The following is a 13,148-nucleotide window of genomic DNA, read 5'->3' on the forward strand; positions in this document are numbered from 1 at the left end:
AACTCTCTTTAAAATGTTGGGAAACCACTATAATCTTTTCATAAATATACAGTGCTGGTCTAAAGAAAGCAAGGCAACACATAGGGGTCCACAAAGAGGAGGAAATGGAGCTGTAGTTAGAGCAGTCTGCAGCTGTTAAAGCTGTAGATGCCCTAGGTTTAATGGCCACTTGGGGGACAAGAAATAAGAACTTGGCTCTGTGACCTGGAGTAAAACAACTGGATTCGGTGTCTAACATGGAGGCATTAAGAGAACGTAGAATGAAAAGGGATGGCTATAAAAATGTAAGTGTTCTTTAGGCAAAAGTGAGCACATTGAATAATCTGTAAAGACTTCACCTCAGCTCTGTGTAAAAAACAAACTGTGGCGGCTGCAACAAAATGCCAGAGACTGGGCAATGAAGAACAGAGAGGATTTATGAGTCCACATTCTGGAATGTAAATACAGAGAATATCCAACAATTTAAAAGAGTCCACATTCCAGAAAGTCAAAAGTTCTCTCATGGATTTTCCTGTTTATTCAGCACCCCTGATTGAGTTTCATCATGGAGGTGACATCATTTTGGGACCTCATGCATGAGAAAGGTCACACAGCCAGAAAGAGACTCAGAAGGACTCAGCACTCTCTGTTAGAATGACCCAGTCGTGTGAAATGTTAATCTTTTCTGAAGGTAACCCCACCACCACTAGTGGCCTAGCATTACCCCACTAGACCCCACTGTGCATTTTTTACCATCTAAAGACATCTACACTGAGAGTCAGGCCTTCAACAGCTGAACCATGGCAGGAAGACTACATCTAACTCCAGAAGAGAACCAACAGAGAAAACAGGCTTCTTCACAGGTCAGAACCTGATCCAGAGTCAGTTGGAATTTTTTATTACCTACTTTAGAAAATCCAGGCTGATCACCGTAGTTACAGGTTTGAACAAATCTAGACAGAATCTAATGTAGATCTCTTAGAGCATCGGTTGGTAATCTATAGTAATTTGTTGCCTGAATTTTGTGATTCCAGAGTGGCCGAAGTGAAACAAAGCACTTCATGATGCAGGAACACAACATGAAATTCAGATTTATTGAGATTGCCACTCGTTTATGTATCTTGTGGTTTTATGATTTTACCCTATAGCAAAGTATCAATGTGGCATTACTGTGACAGCGCTACATGCTTCTTACTACTTCCCAGGGCACTACATGTCACAGGGATAAAGCCACAGCCTGGAAGCACTTTGAACGTCACTTATTTTAGTGGACACTGTCTTTGCCCATTTTATGCCACCCCCTCCCAAGTGCTAGGATGACGGGTATGTACCATCGATGACTTTCTAAGGTAAGCCTATTCCCATTGTCCCTCCTCACCTCTGGACAACAGATCCCCTTGCGGGGAGGATACTGAAGCCGTCGCACAGATTTGTATTTTACTTGCTATCATATACTCTCCGTGTAAAAACAGGGCACACACACACAAAAAAAAAGAATAAGACACTAGACTGGAAACCAGACTTTAATTATCACATGTCTAAGTAGAATGGGAAATAGTCCATTTGTTAGGTAAACTGAAAGACATTTTAATAAACCCTAATATATACCTGCAGCATTACAGTAATAGAGTAGTACGTACTCACTGAACGAGACCAAATGTCACATTCTGCATAATATACAACATTCTTGACGAGCTGTAAAATTTAGAAATGTCATCCTACTGGGGATAATTTATCCCAGTGAAGCTTCAACTAAATTAACTTTCTAAGTGCTTCAATTGTTAAGCAAGTGTTGGACTAGGAACTGTCCCCCACAGGTTCATTACTTGAGCACTTGGTCACCTGCTGGTGGCGCTGTTTAGAAGGTCCATGGAAGAATATAGGGTCATGGGGTGTTATGGTTCTAGCCAATGTTGCTTTCTGACCCTCTGGCACTGAACAGGCTATGCTGAAAATCTGTACTATCCCTGAGAGATTCCTGCAGTCAAGCCTCCTACCCATGAAAGTGTGAACCAAATAGATTCCTCCCCATAGCTACATCTTCTCAAGTGTTTGATACCAGCAGCAACAACAACAACAATAACAGCACAGAAGAAAATCTACTTACCATGTGTGACCAAATTAAATTATATTTAATTACAGTATCCCAAAATAGAGTGCTCAGAGAAAGTAAATGTCATTTAGATAATTAAACTTCCTATGAGAATAGTTCCCTGGCAAGTTGAGAGAGAGAGATAGAGAGAAAAAGAGAGAGAGAGAGAGAGAGAGAGAGAGAGAGAGAGAGAGAGATGGGGGTAGGGAGGGGGGAAGGAATGAAGAAAGGAAGAAAGGAAAAGAAAGGGAAGGGAGGGGAGAGGAGAGGAGGGGAGGGGAGGGAAAGGGAGGGGAGGGGAGGGGAGGGGAGGGGAGGGGAGGGGAGGGGAGGGGAGGGAAGGGGAGGGGAGGGGAGGGGAGGGAAGGGAAGGGGAGGGGAGGGGAGGGGAGGGGAGGGGAGGGGAGGGGAGGGAAGGGAAGGGGAGGGGAGGGGAGGGAAGGGAAGGGAAGGAAAAAAGGAAACACCAAGTAAAAGTAAGACAAGCTATTAATTGCCCATACTTCCTTTGGCTCTTGATATGTCAGTGGTATTACCAACACTGGTTATTGTTTGTCTTAGTTGGGGTTACTTTTGCTGTGATAAAACACCATGACCAAAAGCAAAGAACAGGTTTTAGGCATTTTATTATACAATGTCAAAAATAACACATTTGAAAAATATAATGTATTTGTAAAATTCTAACCCACATATCAGATAATTCTTTCTAGTATGAGAAAACTATGAATGTGTTAGTAACAGATATATTTTTTAAAGATTTATTTTACTTACAGTTACATATCGCTGTTCATCACTGAAAGAGGTCAGGACAGGAACTCAAACAAGGCAGGAGCCTGGAGGCAGAGCAGAAGCAGAGGCCATGGAGAGCAGCTGTTTACTTCTATGTTCCTTCAGGTTTGTTTGGCCTGCCTTCTTATAGAACCTAGAACCACCAACCTAGGGATGGCACCACTCACAATGGACTGGGCCCCCACCCATCAATCACCAATTAAGAAAATGCCCTGGGCTGGAGAGATGGCTCAGTGGTTAAGAGCACTGACTGCTCTTCCAGAGGACCAGAGTTCAATTCCCAGCAACCACATGGTGGCTCACAACCATCTGTAATGGGATCTGATGCCCTGTTCTGGCGTATCTGAAGACAGTACAGTGTACTCATAAAATAAATAAACAAATCTTAAAGAAAGAAAGAAAGAAAGAGAGAGAGAGAAAGAGAGAGAGAAAGAAAGAGAAAGAAAATGCCCTTGTAGGCTTTCTGGAGGCAGATCTTACAGAGGTGAATAGATCCCATGGAGGCATTTTCTTAGCTGAGTTTTCTCTTCTCATGTAACATCAGCTTATGCCAAGTTAAGATGACACAAAACTACGCAACACACTTTTGCTTGAGAAAGTAATACTGGAAGTTTGGAGGGACTGAAAAGTCAGCCCCTATGAATTTTCAGTCATAAAACACTCTGAAAGTTGGGAAAACTTGACGTTTGTACTGTTTGAAGTAGAGCATACTAAGACATGTATAACTTGAGGCTAATTTATACGAAGCAAAAGAATATAAAAAGAAGCATTTCCAGAAGAGCAGATTCACAGACAGAGGGGGATGTGCAGTGTCCTCATGACTGAGATCTATTCCTGGATCCCACAGCTGTCAGGAGAGAGCAAACCCTGAGAGGTGTCCTCTGACCTGCGTACGAACCTGTGACACATGCACACAGGATATTCCTGATTCATAAAACCAAAAGACATTTGCACTAAGACTAAGATGGTGCTCAGTACTTTTATATATACTTTTTCTAAGTTCCAGTGCCTTAGGACAAATGAAAGCAATAAAATGAAGCTATCCTAGTAATCACAGGGTTCCTGCCCATGCAGTGTGACCAGTTTAAAGAGAAATTCAGCAAGATTCAGCAAGTATTAATGCTCTTAGTTCAGAAGTACAGGTCACCGATTTTATTAAATTTTGAATATACACCTTTTTATACTTGTTAAAAATGGGGCAATATGGATTTAAAGCGTGTTTCTGAAATATTAAAATAAAATGGTGACTTAGGAAATAATTTTGTATGATGACTTTTAAGCTATAATAATCACCTTTTTCATAAAATATATTGGTTTTGCTTGAAAGAAAAAAATTATAAACTGTGATTATTTAGATCCAGAAATCCATTAGATGTTTTCTCATGAACTTAGCCCATCACATCAGGAAAAACAGTTGGTGGTATTTGGTGGCACTGGTAAGATTCAGTATTTCAAGGGGAAATTAGATTTAAATGACAATTATCTTTTACTAACACCTTTATAGTTTTCTTACACTTAAAACTCTCATGCTGTGGCTTAAAATTTTACAAACCCATTATACATTTCAAATGTATTGCTTTTGATGTTGAATAATAAAAATGATCTAAATTTTTGAATAGTCTGTAAAACTCAGTGAGCCAATGTTTTTCATATGGCCTAATTTTAATATTATTAAAAATAACTGTGAGGATGAAAAAAATATAGTCCAAGTGTAGAACAGTCTGGCAGCTTTTAATGGGACATAATGTGAAAATCACATTATCAGGCTTCTGATTTCATGTCACAGCTAATGTCTAAGAAATTCCTTGTTGAACATGGATACAGGATAAAGGAAGAATATCTGGGGCTACCTGAAGGGATCTTTTCTTTCCCTGGCTTATTATTATTATTATTTAATCTTTTTTATAGTCCAGTCGTTATCCCCCTCCTGGTCCACCTTCAAACAGTTCCTCATCCCATTCCTCCCGCCCACCAAGTCTCCAAGAGGATGCCCCACCCCCAGCCCCACCCCACCAGACCTCCCCACTCCCTAGAGCCTCAAGTCTAGAGGATTAGGTGCCTAATCTCTCACTGAGGCCACACCAGGCAGTCCTCTCTGTATATGTGTTGGGGCCTCATATCAGCCAGTGTATGCTGCCTCTTTGGTGGATCAGAGTCTGGGAGATCTCAGGGGGTCCAGGTTGGTTGAGACTGCTGGTCTTTCTATGGGGCTGCCTACCCTCCTCACCTACTTCTAGCCTTTCCCTAATTTAACCACAGGGGGTCTCCAGCTTCTGTGTTGGTAAGTATCTGCATCTGACTCTTTCAGCTGCTTGTTGGGCCTGTGGGAGGGCAGCTATGCTAAGATGCTGTTTTTACAAAAACACTTCAGGGTTCTTAGTAAGTTGCACACAGTGCAAAGGCACCTTGAGACATGACCTCTTTTGAGAAAGGCTGCTGTAAACCATGTATATGTTGCCTTAAGAGTCAACCTGTGCTGTTAGTAGCTTTGAGTAGCAATGAATCTAATTTGTCTAACCACTGCAATGATGATTGTTATGATTTTATACTGGAGAAGAATTTTAATCCAGCAACATGGCTGCTCTGGCAAGGAATCACATCCGAAGACCTAGGTCTGTCTGATCGGAATGCAGACACACCACATACCTATAATCCCTCTCTGGCTAGAATACAAACACACCCCTAGTACACACCTATAATCCCTAACATTGTAGGTAAGGTTAGTTGGTAGAGAGAAGCAGCCATGTTTCAAAGTGATATCTAATGGAGGGTCAGACAAATCAGAGATTTGTCAAGATGAATCAGAGATAGTATATGCCCAACATATACTATCTCTGATTCATCTTGTCTAGTCTGTTCTGTTCTCACAAGAACAGACTAGAGAGGTGTTTAAGACCAGTGAAGAGAGGACGGGGGGGGGGGGGGATATTAAATGAAGCTGCTCAAAAGGTTTAAGTTGTACATGTGGCAAGTGTTTTATTTTTATTGGACAGCACACATGAGTCTAGAGGTATTAATTAAATTTTAACTAGTTTGAATAAGTAGGTCCATTGTGTGCACAGCCGCCAAGAAGCCAGCTTCTTCCTTCTTGAGATATTTAAAGAGTTTTAATCCTTAATTAAAAAATACTGACACGTGGTTTATTGTTCTCACAGAGCTCATGCGGCTTCAAACACTGCTGCTTAAATCAGGTAAACAATCCTGCTTCCTCGGCTCTTTTAAAAACTGCCCGGGTCAAGCACTTCTTTTTTTCCAGCTAAGTTACAAATTTACACGTCTGCACAGTTTGTGTGATCTGCCTTTAATTCATTTTGTCACTAATATTAAATGTCAAGGAATTAGGGTTCAAAAAGGAAAAGCAAAGCTACGGTGACAAATGATACAGATGGAAAAGAAATGTGTTTGTGCTTCAGCTCCTGGAGAGTGAATGAAGCCAAGATAAAATACAGCTGTGTCCTGAGGCGGCTGCATTCCTGCCCTAGAAGGGAGGTGAGGGTGGGAAGGAACTGCAAGAGGAACAAAGCTGTGGGAGCAGATACTCCTCCAGGACACACACAACAGGAGAGGAGCCTCAGCAGGCAGAAAATGTTCTCACTGCCCAGCGGCTCCCCAAACGTTTTCAAGTGTACCCCAAAGTATCTTCTCCGGATGTTCATTGCCCCTTAGATTGTGACAAGCCTTTCATGTCTGTTATGTGCTCTGCCCTGGCTTCCTTCCCCACACTGTATTCTGAACGCACATACCTGCTGGTTTCTTGATGTGAGAGGAATTGGACTCAGAATGACTCATATGAGGAGTCTTAGCCATACCTGATTTAAAGGACAGCTTCGAGGTAGAGCTGCCGCTGCAATGGTTAAGACTCCTGGATCTGTTGGGGGTGGGCTAAGGAACTGTTGGGGGTGGGCTAAATGGATTGCGCATGTGAGAGAAAATAAATTTTCGGAACTAGAAGATGGGATCTATGAACTAGGTTAGTGCTACACACAAATTTCAGTCATAGGTTGAAGCTTTGACTTCTGGTGTGCCCTCCAGAATTCGAAGATAGCAGTTTGAAGGAGGTAATTAAAAATAAACCAGATCATAATAATGGTGGTAACCTAATTATGGACTAAGGACTGGTGCTCTGCTGGTAAAAGAATAAAATGTATGAATGTGCATCACAGATTTTTTTTAATCATATGAGAATGTATCCAGAAGGCAGGCATTGGCAAACCAAGGGGAGAGAAAACTGATCATAAATCAGCCCTGTACATTTTGGTCTTAGCACCCAAACTTCGGAACTTTATGTGCAGGTCTATACTCTCGGATGCTTGGAGGGGGAGAGCAGGAGGTTAGCACGTTCAGGCCTCAGCCACAGCTGACACCATGTCAGAGGCTCATGTTAGCTTAGAGCCCGGCACATGGGCCCAACCACCTGCCAAAATGAGAGCAAAGGCTGAACCTATCAAAGACGTGTGGCCTGTAGTTAAGGATCTGGGAAAGTCCCTAACTGCACTAACCTTGCTTTGGGGCTTCTGTAGTTTCACTTGTCCCTAACTCTTCCTGCTGAACAAAGTGTGGCAACCAGGATGTGGCTTTGCTCACTTAAGAAAAAGAAAGGTCTGGGGTCCAGGCTGAATTAATAAGGCAAGTTCTCCATGCAGCCAGAAATATAGACTCGCTATTTGGCTCTCAGTGTGTCTGTGAGTTCTGTTGTGGGATTGCAACACTGGGGTGGGGGGATAAAAGAAAGAATTAATGAAATAAAGAAAGGAGAGAAGAGAGGGAGAAAAGAAAGGAAGAGAGAAAGAAAAAGGAAAGAAAACAAGGAAGGAAGGGGAAAGCAAGGAAGGAGGGAGGAGAGAGGAAGGGAGGGAGGGAGGGAAGGAGGGAGGGAGGAAGGGAGGGAAGGACAGGGGAGGAGTGATAGTAAAAACATTCTGCTTCTTAAGAAACTCACTGTACAGTTTATTATTATAGCAACCTTAGAACAATAATAGAAAATCTTGCAGGTACCAAGGGAGTGAGGGCCTTGTTTAGCCAGGTAGAGAGAAGAGGACCCCCCCAGTCACTATTACACCACACACACACACACACACACACACACACAGAGGAGGACCCCCCAGTCACTATTACACCACCTCACACACACACACACACACACACACACACACAGAGGTGGACCCCCCAATCACTATTACACCACCTCACACACACACACACACACACACACACAGAGGAGGACCCCCCAGTCACTATTACACCACCTCACACACACACACACACACACACACACACACAGAGGAGGACCCCCCAGTCACTATTACACCACCTCACACACACACACACACACAGAGGTGGACCCCCCAGTCACTACTACACCACACACACACACACACACACACACACACACAGAGGAGGACCTCCCCAGTCACTATTACACCACCTCACACACACACACAGAGGAGGACCCCCCCCAGTCACTATTACACTACCTCACACACACACACACAGAGGAGGACCTCCTCCAGTCACCATTACACCACCTCACACACACACAAACACACACACACAGAGGAGAACCCCCCAGTCACTATTACACCACTGCACACAGCTCTACAGCCAGATGATTCTGATTCTCCTGCCTCAACCATGAGAGTATAGGTCCAGAAATATTTCTGAGAGGTCTGGCATATCTCAGCTAGAAAGTAAAAGGCATTCAGGATGTCAAAAACTAAGCCACTCAAGGGCAATGGTTTGTAAAATGTTGAAAGTTCGTAACACTAAAAATTCATTTTAACAATGATCAAAAAGGAATGAAGTCAGTAAAAGGCAGATTTTGTCCTCAGATTTTATCCCTCAGGAACACTATAAAAGGAACAAGCAAAGTCTCTGAAGAAACCAGCTCTTGATGTGAAAGCATAAACAAACTGTTAGATTCACATTTCATCGCTGACTCTGTGGAGGAGAATGTGTTCCCTGCTATTGTATATCTCCGCATCCTTCAGTTTCTTTCAACTACAACTAACAGTTACTTATTTTCACATTTAGGATAGTAGTATATCATAGGAGAGGAACAGCAATTTTGACTTTATCATATAAAAGGTCTTAGTTTGGAGCCTCTCATATGAAAGGCAGATTAAGAAGAGAAAAACCTTTAAGAACATGAACAGACAACCTATACATGGGAGATGCTCATGGAGTGAGTAACTCTCACACAGGAGAGTTCAGTCTTAACAGCAGCCATCTTTAACAAAGCAAGTCAATGATGACAAGTGTCCTGGCTAGTTCTGTGTTGACTTGACATAGCTGGAGTTATCACAGAGAAAGGAGCCTCAGCTGAGGAAATGCCTCCATGAGATCCAGCTGTAAGGCATTTTCTCAACTAGTGATCAAGGGGAAGGGCCCAGCCCATTGTGGGTGGTGCCATCCCTGGGCTGGTAGACCTGGGTTCTATAAGAAAGCAGGCTGAGCAAGCCAGGAAAACAAGCCAGTAAGTGACATCCCTCCATGGTCTCTGCATCAGCTCCTGCTTCCTGACCTGCTTGGGTTCCAGTCCTGACTTCCTCTGGTGATGAACAGCAATGTGGAAGTGTAAGCTGAATAAACCCTTTCCTCCTCAACTTGCTTCTTGGCCATGATGTTTGTGCAGGAATAGAAACCCAGACTAAGACAATAAGTAATTATAACAATAACAGGAACAGTTAATATGTTAATGGTTGTTGGAGAAGTAATGAGCAAAAGCTCTGGGAAGCCGTATAAAGTTTGTTACGCAGACTTAACCCACCACTCTCCCCACGATCAGTGTGTCTAGTAATTTAGTTATTCTTACCTCTTCTTCTAATGAGACAGAGACATCCTTATAAATGGATGTTTCCTTAATAAATCCCCCTCCACGAAAGAATAACTTCTATTTCATTCTCAGAGTTCCTCCTACTTCTCCCTATTTCTCAAATTATTTTGCAGAAGAGGTATATTTTGGGGTGGCATATCCTGATCTCCTAAAACACCTACTTCAAAAAGTACAAACAAACGTGTGTGCGTATGAGCACACACACATACACAACATAGAAATTCTCCTAACAGAGCAGTCATCAATAAATGCTAAAGAGTATTTGTTAACACTTAACATCAACACCTTTATCACTGCTTGTCTTTTGATCCATTGTCATACAAGTAGAAGCCTGCTGGTGGCAGAGGCAATAAACAACTGTGACACATGTCACAACTCCTCCCCATTAGACTTTCTCATCTCTGTCCTGTTACATGAGTAGATTGTTTCCTTGCTTTCTTGAAGTTGGACTTGGCCATTGTCTTGCTTTAGTCCACAGCTGGGAGAAACTGCATTCAGACATGGAGCTGGATATGGGGTTGTAAAAATATTTGGAGAGGTAATTAATTCAAAGCCAAAAGTGGTGCTTCTGGTCGACCTTGACTGTGCTGCATCTAGAGCCAGAACTGAAACCCTGGTTATGTGCACACAGCTTGTGCATTTAGCAATGGGCATGCCATCACACCACGTAATGCCAGCCCACACTGCCTGAAGCACACAGCCCGTACTCAAGACAATTCTACATCAAGAATTGTAGTTTTCTGATGAGAAACATAGTTATCTTCTCTCACAGGAACATAATGGTTAATAACAGAAAACAAAAGACCTTCAATGTTTTTCTACTGTTAGCTCCTCGACTCACTAGGAGAAAATTGTGTCTCTTTGGTTTGTAATGTATTCAAATGCTTGATTTTTTAAAATTGCATTTTGAGTTGCTGGATAATTAAAAAATATCATTAAACAAATTTTGGCTTGGAATTTGGGCAGACTCTCTAACAATGTTTCAAATGACCCTACACATGCCGATGCCATTTTTTGTGTTATGTGTTTATGTGAGAATTGTTTTTAACAAATGTATTTGTGAAATATGATTAATAAATTATATATATGTATATTTGCTGTCTTAGTTATGGTTTTATTGCTGTGAACAGACACCCATAACCAAGGTAAGTCTTATAAATAAAAACATTTAATGGGGCAGGCTCACAGGTTCAGAGGTTCAGTCATTATCATCATGGCAGGAGTATGACAGCATCCAGGTAGGCATGGTGCAGGAGGAGCTGAGAGTTCTATATCTTCATCTGAAGGAAGCCAGGAACAGACTGAACATCCTCAGGCAGCTAGGAGGTGTGTCTCCAACTCTCCCCAAAGTGACACAACTCCTCCAACAAGGCCACAGCTTCTAATGGTGCCACTCCCTGGGCCAAACACATGCAAGCCATCACATGGGGCCACATAAAATTTTCTCTGGCAGAAAAAGAGTTCTAAGCCCTGCTATAAACAAAGTAATACAATGTCACTTCTTAGGGGAAGGTTTAAATGGTGCACCTAATCTTCACCCTTCTCTTCCCCCCCTTACTAATTATTCCAGCAGATCTCCATATACTGCTATAACACAGGGTTCCTGACAAGCCTGGCACTAAGCAGTAACCTGGAGCTGCAGAAAACTTGGATGATAAGTTCACCGTTACTGCCTAAGGGTTGGTCTTATGGCTTACTGGCTTCAGCAGTACAACCTAGCCTACCCTGAATATTACAAGGAGTCTATTTCCACGGCCAATCTTAAGGCCCAGTGAACAGTAAGCATGTTTTGACTGATCAATTTACGTTTTAATCAGCAACTAAAGGAACAATTTTAGTAAAAGAAATGAATTCAGCTCAGTCCCAAATGCAATGAAAAGCCCTGGTGATCTTAACTGGTTAGCATGTGGGGCTTGGCAAAGCATCACCGTAGCAAGGTTAGGGTGCACACACTTTGTGCATTAGATAGAAGCACTGTTGAATTTCAAATGGGTAAATTTTTCTGTAATGTAATGTTCAAAAGCCTTTAGATCTGTCTAGAGTCACTAACTTAAATCTGCCTGTATAAAGGGAAAGGCACCAGCCAGTGCTTTTAAAGAGCCCACTGCTGGGCTCAATCCATGTGTGGGGTTGCAGACTCCGTGACAAGCAAAGCCAAAATGCTTTATAATCACACAGGTTAGCTAGACACCGGAAGGACTTGAGGCCAGAAGGCTTCAGGGAACTTGTTTAAGACTATCTGCCAGTTCTTCTGGCCAGGGTAGTGGGGGGGGGGGTTCAGCTCTTGCTTGCAGTATCTTTTGCTTCACAGGCCAACAGGGATCAGTATATGTATAGAGATGGACAATTCTGAGCCCAGGGTCGTCCATTATGGCGTACTGCCGAGATCTGGGAGTGGTGCCGGCGAGGTGGGGCACAGAACTGACCCGGCCACAGCTAAAGTGATGAACCCTGGCTGAGGGAAACACAGAGAGCTGCTGACGCCATCCCGTGTTTCAGTGCCTAAGGAAGGGTCCTTTTCCCCTTAAAAGTGTCAGCTCTAGTTAGTGACTAGAGCCACCAGGCTCAGAATGCACCAAGCTGAAGGGAGTGACATGCAGCTGGTATGAGGATGGTGCATGTCTAAGGTGCAGGGGGTGAGAAAAGAATGAAATGAAAGGTCCATTTTGACCCTGCTGTGGAAAAGCCCCGCTCTTTGGAGAGGTACTGAGTATGGAAAAGGAGGCCGGGAAAGCATCTGATTGCCCTTCCCTAACTGTAACCCAGAAAATGAGGATGCAGGGTACTTGCTTGGGATGGGAAGTAAATGATTTGGGAAGTATGTGAATGCACATTGCCCAACACATGGCCTATTGCCATTTTCATAAACTTATTTTATTTTTTATTATTGTCTATTAGTATTACTTGTTACTATATAATACATTATTATTATTATTATTTATTACATTGTTATTATAGGCCTGATGTAAAAACCATTCTTTAAAAAGTATATGAACAGAACATATTCCTTAATTTCTGATGCCTTTGAATTCTTACTTGTGAAACAATATGGTTTTTGTCTCTGGGTTAGTAGAGGGAACTTTAGCATAGTAACTAGTCCGACAGCTGGTTCAGTTATCTTGTGACCATATTACCCGATAGAGGTATTTCTTCTGGGTGCGAAGTTGGAGAGGCACCAGGGGTGTAGAGAGGGTTCAATGCACACAGTCTGTTTGTATAAATAAAGGGAGGGGTCTTCATTCCATACTTGGAAGGAAAAGCATTGATCCTCTGACGTGAGCTCTAGGTCACCTCTCTAAAGGTAATGAGTTTCCTTAAGCGAAACTGAGTTGGATTCTTGAGGGCAGAGACCCCCTCACACTTTGCTTTGCCTTAGTTAGCTTCCAGAGCTTTGCAAAGCTCCCTAAGCTGGGGCTGAATCAACTTTCAAAGCTCAAGCCTGGCGCCCACTGTCCA

The sequence above is a fragment of the Micromys minutus genome, assembly GCF_963924665.1.
Source record: "Micromys minutus genome assembly, chromosome: 1".
Classification (NCBI taxonomy): Eukaryota; Metazoa; Chordata; class Mammalia; order Rodentia; family Muridae; genus Micromys; species Micromys minutus.